Here is a 9,491-nt window from a genome sequence, read left to right on the forward strand (position 1 = left end):
GGTAGCAAGGAGTTCTGAGTTTATGTATTTCCTCTGTGAAGATTTCTCATTCTCGTCGTTGGATTATCGTTAAACGTTTCAAGAGATGCAGCACATGTCGTAGCTTCTGGTTAGCTAGTCTTATGAGTTGATCAGCTTACTATGGTACATGTAGAGTTTCTTTGGTTTATTAGTTTTCTCAATATCTTTAGTATTGACATTCGAGTTTATTAGGCCTAGTTGACGGATTTCACTCGTTGAATTTAAGAGCCTTCTGAGGAACGAATTTGTGTCCAGAAAAGATGCAGTTGCAGGCAATACTCTGAGTTAGTTCAAATTTCTCAGCCTATCGCAGCAACGACCTTATAGATGCCTTGATTTTTGCTGTTCCTTTTGGTATTAATGATGACACCAATACTCCTCTGAGCAATGATAAGTCTATAAATGTTGAATCACATCACGATCGTTTTTCTCCCATCCTACTAAAAAATCTACCTCAGTCCAGCCAACAGACTTAGGATGTTTCTTACATGATTTCAGCATCTGTTTCGTAGCTATAAATTAAGTGCTCGCTCTAAGGTTGGTTGTGACTACCTTTTTATAAACCGAGTACTGTCCTTGAAATAAGCTTTTCTATTTGTCACATTTTATACTACAAGAGAGGGGAATTAGCATACAGTTTGCCGCAAATTTTTTCGAAGACTGTGACGAACTATCATCTGCGAGTGTAAATAAAAACAGAAGCAGAATAAAAAACAGAATTCAAATGCACAGGCGACAAATGGGATATTTTCGGCTTTTTTGCCAGAACAATAGTAATTTGATGTGTGCAAAACGAGCTGCAAATAATAAATTGCGAACAGAGCTTCAGTTGACTATGAATTTAAGCGAAATCAAGAAAGAAGAACGGTCTGCGAAACGTTAGGCTTAAAATACTAGTCCAATGCACTGAAAGAATTCAAATGACAATAAAACAGGAATTCCTGTCGAGAAAATGAGCAAGGAGTTAGTTGATATGTCACCTGTAGCAATAACAAATTTGGATTCCAGAGGAAATGATGTAGCGGTAAATAAATCCGTAAAATAAGTAGTTCTGTAAGTCATCCTTATTGATACTGACGTTTCAGTGGCAATGGTTTCTGACTACACGATTCTCATTAAAATTTTTGCGTGATTAACGTTCAGCACATAACACTTAGAGGAGGTCAGTGTTGGTGAACGCGGGAAGAACTGGAGTAGCATGGCTCTGCCACGCAAGATCTTCCACATAAAATCGTACTATTTAGGTAGTCACATCATGACAAATCTAAAATTCTGAGATTACGTCCATTATTATGGTAGTACTAATGCCGAATAAGACCATGGTTCCACAACCTCATTAGCCGCACTACACAGGCATAGGTAGTGGCGACCAGTCACGCAACCTCACCAGATCACTAGTGAGTGCGCCGTACTACGCGCCTCTTTCACCTTTTAGTCGGCTTAAATTCAAAGCTTCTCTGCATATCGATTGCCTTCCAAATATATCTTCGAACTCATTAGTTGCGGACTTATGGTACGACTGTGTTGGTATTCTTCGAGTGTAAAACAGTTGCGAACAAATCATTATCAAACGATGAGTGTCTGTTGCATCTTTAATTCATTAAGGTCCATGAAGTCACTTTTCATTTCTGAACTACTGTTTACCTGATAGTGTCAAAGATAGAGTTGTTAATTATGAAGTCAATCATAAATTCAATGATTCTGTCCAGAGTTTTGTTGACTACGCGCCAACAATAAAAAGTATTCCCAAAAAATGGGATCAAACATACAGGGATTCCAGCAATCTTCCCAAGCAGACAGTCTAAAGGTGAACAGTCACACACTGAACCACGCCGTGAGCTTGAGCTTAGTCAAACACGGCCATATTGTCAATAGTCCGCCAACATGCGACAGAAAATTAGGCAACAAAAGGTAAGTCTTTATTCAAAATCACGTAATAAATGCTCAGACGAGGAAGACTGAAGAGCAAAAAGTGTGATTAAACGAGATCTGAACAAAGGTTAAAATACACGACAGGGAGAAGAAACAAATAAATGAGAGTACTGTCCAACGAAAAAGCTGCGGAGGGATTTTCATCGTTCTCTTTCCGTTACAATATATTTCTGCCAGAGAAGGTACACGACATTTTAACATGGATGATTCATAAGTTGTAACATTAGTTTCATTACAGTGTGCCCCACCAGTAGAATCGTTAAATAGATTAAACAAATAAAAGTAAAAATCAATACATTTGTGCAGATATCTCAGAGAGTTAACAATTGGGTTTTTGTTTTAATATTGAACTGAATACAGCTTTTAAAATATTATTCTGAAGTAGCATAGCGTCCACACTGAACACCCAACTCAAACTCAGCATAATTGTGATAGAATTCTTGCCATGCTAAGTACTTGCGCAATAAAATTTTTTAAGTTCATAGTTCTTATAAAGTAAGTTTACAGAGAGCTTTGCATGAGTTGTGACCTTGAATAGACGTGTGCGTCTAATTTGTTCCAGGCGTCAGAAGCTCTATAGCTGTTTCCCGAGAGCGTGATGCTGAGAAAAAGAGAAACAAAAGATCTGCAAGGCCCTTGAATATGAACACTAAACAATGCCTAACACTTTGTAGTGGAACAGACAGAGGTATGATAGATTAGGAGATTAAACTCATACTGGCTCCTTTTGCCAAAATGGAACTTCGCTAGAGCCTCCAAATGAGGGAACTCAGCAATAAAAAACCATAAGCTGTGATATTTAACAGGGTGGAGTAGGTTAGAATGATGGAAAAGTAGTCAAAGTTAGAATAAAGGAGGATTTTTATTAGAATGGAAAGTGTATCAAGGGAGCAACGTGTCAAGAAAGACTAATAAATATAGCATGTTTTGTTTGATTTGTTTTTAGTTATTCTTCGTCTAATACCGGCCACAGTGTCTGAGTTAGCACATTATAGGTTGCCTTAATAGAATAGCTAGTCCAGCATAAAATTTTGACTATGAGTTTGAATTGTGTGCGTAAGAGAACAACCTCAGTATCACTGATTAATTGACTCGTTCTCAACCACAAAGAGCCTGATACAAAGAAAATGTTCTGCCCCACAGACATGGGTGGATTGAAGCCATCAACCTCACCATCAATGCTTGCTAGTCAGTAACTCCACCCTCCCTATTTTTTTGATATTATACTCATTTAAGCTTATTTTTGGATAAGTATAATACGTCACAAGATGCACTGTGTTTCACATCCTGCTGGAAAACACTATTTCTGTAAGTACCACTTTACAATCTTATCAGGCAGTTATAAATTACGTACTGTAGGTAAGGCACCTATGAAATGCTTTAAATGACTACAGTATAAAGTAGAGGTTGCCAACCAAAATGTAGGCTTTAAGATAGATGTTTACCGAAGTAGGGAGAAAAGTATAGAAATATAACAGTTATGGATAAAGCAACGGACGGTGAGATAAAATTAATGGTAAGTCAATATAGTGTATATGAGAGTAGAAAGCTGATGTGTAATTTTCAACTTTGACCGTAGATACACTGTTTCGAAGATCGTATTCATGTGGGCCTTGGACAAGAGCCATATTATGCGTGGAGTAAGTAAGGGTTTTGAGGAGCTCGAAGCAGAGAAACAAATCGAACCTAAGCATTTCTTTTCAGAGGCGTTCTAGTCCTAGGATATGGCATGAGGAACTGTAGTCAATGAGTGAGTTGGTCTTAAAAACTTGGAAAGTGAAATCCCGTTGTATTCCTCTCATCTTAAACATATCAGATAGGCATAAGCTAGAAAATAAGAACGAGCAGCACTCAACGACAGGTCTTACACATATCCTGCAAAGAATAATTTTAGTTTCATTTTGAAAGAAATCACGAAAAATGAAGCCCAGCAATTTCCGCATTTTAAATGGTTTGGGGCAGATATGTTTAGAGAAGTTAAGGCTGTGTGACTAATGTACTCAGAGGTCAGTCACTGATGTGAGTTTGGGCATTACGTTCATGTTAATTTAGTTTTGGTTTGAAAAACATGTCTCCAAAGCATAATTAGCCACCTTTCTATGTTGAGCTTTAACCTCCTGCGCTTACAACAGTTACCAGGTTGAGTTCATGTTGAACTGTTTGCATAGTACTACGTACATCACAAATGTCTGTTATATAGACGACTTTTAAGTCATCAGCGCAAACTTAGTTCTTACCTGTGCTAAAGCACATTCATATATTGTTGATGTAGATTGCAATAAGCAATGGACCCAGGAAACTATCCCGCACAAAACTATTGGTTATCGGTCACGGTGTAAATGTTGTTGAGTCAAATTTGGTTATTTGGTATCTGTTTGTGGAGGGTCAGTATTTTCAGACGACTGATATCTGTTGGTTAGGATGTACCTTATCAAAAGCTTTCTTAATATCAAAATACGGTTCGGTCACGTATGACAGTAACCTCGTTAAAAAGACTATTAGTTATGTGCTGCAGGACCGTCTTCCAATGAAGCCGTGTTGTGACGAGTCCCCTAGATCTTTCTTAAGTCGATGCGCAGGTAATTGATCTCGTATCACTTTTCCCATTATGCGTGATATAGCAGGGGTGATATTTATAGGGGTGTATTATTCGAATAGGTCTCGGTCCTGATTTGTGTCTAGCGACAACATACATTAACTTCCAGGTTTCGGGATATGTATCTACCAGTAATAATAGCGTGGATATTTTGAATAATAGTGTTCTTATGTTCCGTCTAACTATTTTGTAAAAATCAATGGGATGTCATCGACACTAGAACTCGGATTCGGCTTAAAAGTTCTGATGGCGGCATGCATGCTACCGAGGCCAAATTTATTGGTACTGAAATTATTTTTGCTGATGCACTTGATGTAATGTAATCCCACTGTAGGAAAACCATTTTCTTAGCACTTCATATATGACAGTTTGGTAATATGTTAAGGGATAAGTGAGTAGTTTTCCCAAAATAGGAATACATATATACAAGCATAACAGAAAAACACTTTGATTTTGGCTGTTTTTAACACAGGTGATGAAATGAAATATTGTGTTGTGTCTTACATGCATTAGAAGTCCATGTGTTCCGGAAGACTTACCTTTCTTCCAGAACGCATTGCTTTACACCGACTGTGAAATACCACTGAAGTTTCGTCATGACCGTTGATTATCGTGTGGGATATCTTAAGTGCAGCGCCTGTGTCGCTCGATTGTACCGGAAGAATGTCGACATCTTTAGGCTCTACTTCTAAATACGCGGCTTTGAAAAAATGATACTGATGCTATCGTTATTTCCATTCTTATTGATGATGTAGTATTTAGGTCCACGCTGAAATACTTTGAAGTTTCCTTCGTATGCTATTTCGAGAGGTCATCGAAATGACGCGCGACGTATAAGAGCGTGTGTACTATGCCGTTAGACATGTTGAACGAAAACATCAGTTGACTGCGGTCGAGCGGAAATAAGTTTTTTATTGAACTCATTGTGTTTGTAAGCCCGCTCGTGTGGAAGTGTAGATCCATATTCACTGAAGGAGACAAAGGATTCACGAATCCTATTGGAAGTCAGAGGTTCATTCCTTGAAAGAGTTGAGCTGCAGTGTATCCAATATCAGCTTGCGCTGTTTTGTGAATACCAAGTAACGCGAGTAAAAGAGCGTTGAGTGAAGCTTTACAATGACGATGAAATCTTTATATTGACCCGTTCACTAGCGGGTGGTAGGTGGTTGTTTGGAATCGTGTAGTTCCTGACGGTGTGGCAAGACAATGGAAAGATCCGGATTTGAAATGGTGTCCACGGTCTGTAGTGATAATTGAAGGGCATCCGAAGTTTACCATCCATCGTTCGACGGTGGGCCATTGTTTCGGCAGTAATTTCTTGATACATTCTGCTTTGGCCATAGTGTGAAATGGTCTATACAAATGGGTACACAAACACCTGGATAAGAAAGCCTCGCAACGCATTGAAGACGTGCCGACAATTTTTCGGCACGATTGAACGATCCCTACCTGTAGTTGTGTCAAGTAGTAAATTTTCCTTAACCGTTTCCATCCGTTTAATACAGTTTCAGGTTTGTCGAAGACAATTCGTGCTGAAAATCGGTGTCCTCTTTTTGACTCTAGATGGGTTTACGAAGGTTGAGGCCTTAGAAATTGTTCAAGGAAGTTACATGAGACAAGGCGTCAGCCACTTCATTGTTTACGCAAAACGTGTGACGTATATCTGAAGTGAATTGCGAGACTTAGTCTAGTTTTGGGTACTCTCGAGGAAAGTACTTATCTGAAGACGAGCTAAGAGCGGTGATAGGTTTGCAACCGGTGAACAGATTGAATTTTCGGTCTTCCATAGAGTGCCGAAATTGCCGTGAAGCACAATACGCAATAAGAAGATAATTCTAGCGGTTCCAAGAAACTATATATTTTGAAATGCCTTTCGAGTAAACCTTGCACTGTTAATATACCTAGGTTCCTGCCTGGAGGTATTTTTGATCCCCTGCTACTAAACTCGAAAGCCTGTTAAGCGAAAGCTTCTTCTTTTCCGTCCTCAACTATTTGAACCATTTTACACCAGAATTGTCTCGTTATTCGCTACTCAACCATGTGGAACAGACTGCCAGTAAAACTACTGCAAGGTTCAGAAGTCTCCTTGACGATTTTTTTTCCGAAGGTAGATTGTGTCACCCATTGAATATCAATGTGTTTAATAATGACTTATACAAACAAGGTCCATCATGTATCTAATTGACTGAAAAGCAAAATGTAACCTTTGAAACGTTCACCGCCTATTTTATTTTATTTTTATTCATCTTAATATATGAAGTCTGCCTATATTCGAAATTATAATTATCAGTGTTACTAATATCATTATTGGTCTCTCGACATATTAGATATTCTTTTCATCCCTTCTTGTCTTTCTAAACATATTTTATTCCTAAACTTCCAAAGTCTGAAAATAGAAACACAAAAAAAGAATTATCCTAAGTTACACTTAAGCAAATTAACTTCTCAGATTCATTTTATCTTCAGGACATTTATATAACACGTATAAAATTGTATCTGATTGTTCATTGCAATTAACTGTGACTTTCATAGCATCATTCTAAATTATAATTACATAAATGTTTGTGCTAATATCCGGGTTCACTCTGTATACTATCACATAAATCTACATGTATTTATCCGAGTGCACTAAATGATTTTTTTAAATTGTTGGTTTACTTCAGAGGTCGATATTTATTCCACAATTATTATTATTATCATGATTGAACCCTCTAAGTGTTTATTTCTTTCCCCTTTTTTTCTTCTAAATAAATATTATTATGAATCTAAAGTTTGTAACTAAGACAATAAATTGTGTTACACTTAAATTAACTTCTCAGACGCCTTTTAACGTCATTACGCATATATGACTCATACATATTATCCTTTGTACTTAATTGAGACTTTCATAGCATCGCTCCAAACTGTAATTGCACAAACACCTAATCTAATGTCATATCTTACGGCAATAATAAATCGTTTTTTCTTGATTATTTTCCATTTTATTTTTGTTACTAATTTGACGATACATACACAGTCGTTTATTCTTGTTTTGTGTTCATAAACACGCCTATTAAACTATTTGAGTATTTCACATCTCCTTTATTTCTGTTGCTTTATTTTCTCCATTTCCTTCTTTAAAGTCAATTCAATATTCTTCTCAATTACACACAACCTGATTTGTTATTATTATTACACTATCATTATTATTTCTTCTCTTTTTCAAATATGGCAAATATAATGCTAAAATTATTGAAACTTGTGTATTAGTGCATTTTTGAAGAAACCCAAAATGGTTTCTTTACAACACTTATGTACCCAAAAGATTTTTGTGAATAATAACAGCAACAATAATAATAATGTCTAAGAGGTCCTTACTGAAAGTGCCACACCTCGAGTCAATGTCTTGCATCTGTATAGCGGAGAATGCCAAAGGTTGCCAGCTGTTGTTTACCCACTGTTGCAGGACTTCTCCGATTGTCGATTCGGATGCATTTAATGCGATACTAATGAGTTATTTGATGTCAGGTTGTGCGAGCAAAGTTGCTTTTGCGATAAGCTCCCTAGCTGTGAAGAATGCACTTCTCTAGTTGTCGCCCTAGTTGAAGATTTTCGCGTTTCCAAGAAGTTGGTCTGCTAAATGTCTCATGAGGGACGCGCAATTCGGTATGAACCGTCGATAGGAACTTACTGGGCCGCTGAATATACTTAAATAACTATGGTCGACTATGGTGTGGTGTTTGTATGAACTAATGATTCCTTTGTACTTGTTGAATGCTTGATTTCGAACTGCAAATCCAGTACATTCGTTCGTGCCTATCTAATACTTTTTGGTTAAATTACGTAATTTCTTCGATTCCCAGTTTGTGCTATAATTCAAATAATCCTAATTATCACATATAGATAATCCAGAATGGCCGCCACTTTGCTTTACGGGGGCGAATGCCTTGACTAGTAATGGTGTGTCAGAGGGAATACAGGGAGTCGGACTTGATTTGATATTTGTGAATGCTTACAGTGATGCAGTGTTTTGGAATCTTTGAAAAACGAGGTCCAGATGGTGGAGATGAGATTCTCTGTTCTGACTTGTGACCAAGAAGCCATCTACACACACGTTTACGAAGTTGAGACGTCCAAAGACACCATCGATGAGTCCTTCGAAAGTTTGTGCTGTATTTTTAAACCGAAAGGTGTGCGCAAAAATTCTTACAGTCCTGGGCTTGTGTAAACCCACTTCAAGATACACATATCACTTACCATACATGGAGATCGGTTTTCTGTTTGCCACTCATAGGTTGAAAACTGCCTCGTGAATTTGGTCGTTAGATTTTGTTGGGAGTACGCTTACTTCGCTCCAGTATCGACGAACAAGCAAAATTTCGTCATCACATCAGTGATATATATCAGGCGGCTATGTTCGTCGACTAGGGTTGATGTCAACGCGTACCGGATTGTTCGGAGCTCTGGAAACTGCAGTTTTCTGCAATTCCGAGAAGACTTATATTTATTATGGTTTGAGAGCGTCTACGATTATGACGAATATCGAGATTGCGAGTCAGACTGCGTCAGAAATCTGTGACGTCGTTTCGTGTTGTCGAGGTCCCACAGAGCCATGCAGTTTCTGGAAATTTGTTTAATGCTTTAATTCCAACCAATCAATCTGTCGCGTTAACTTTGCTGGTGCCCAGATATTAAAGCCTGTCATATTATATGACTGACTGTAAATTCTGAAGGTGATATGCGAGCACTTCTAAATGTACCTAATCCGATGACACTTAAATTAGTGATATCTTAAAATGAAACTCCGTAAGTGTTTGTCGCACTTACAAATATAACTCTGAATGGACCCAGTTTATGATGATTAGGAGTGAAGATTCAATAAATGACACTTTAAGTTCAAAATCATTTTTAGTAACACATCGTGTCATTGAAGCACAGATCTCTCTTTAATTTCATTTCTCGT

The sequence above is a fragment of the Schistosoma haematobium genome, chromosome 3, assembly GCF_000699445.3.
Source record: "Schistosoma haematobium chromosome 3, whole genome shotgun sequence".
Taxonomy (NCBI): domain Eukaryota; kingdom Metazoa; phylum Platyhelminthes; class Trematoda; order Strigeidida; family Schistosomatidae; genus Schistosoma; species Schistosoma haematobium.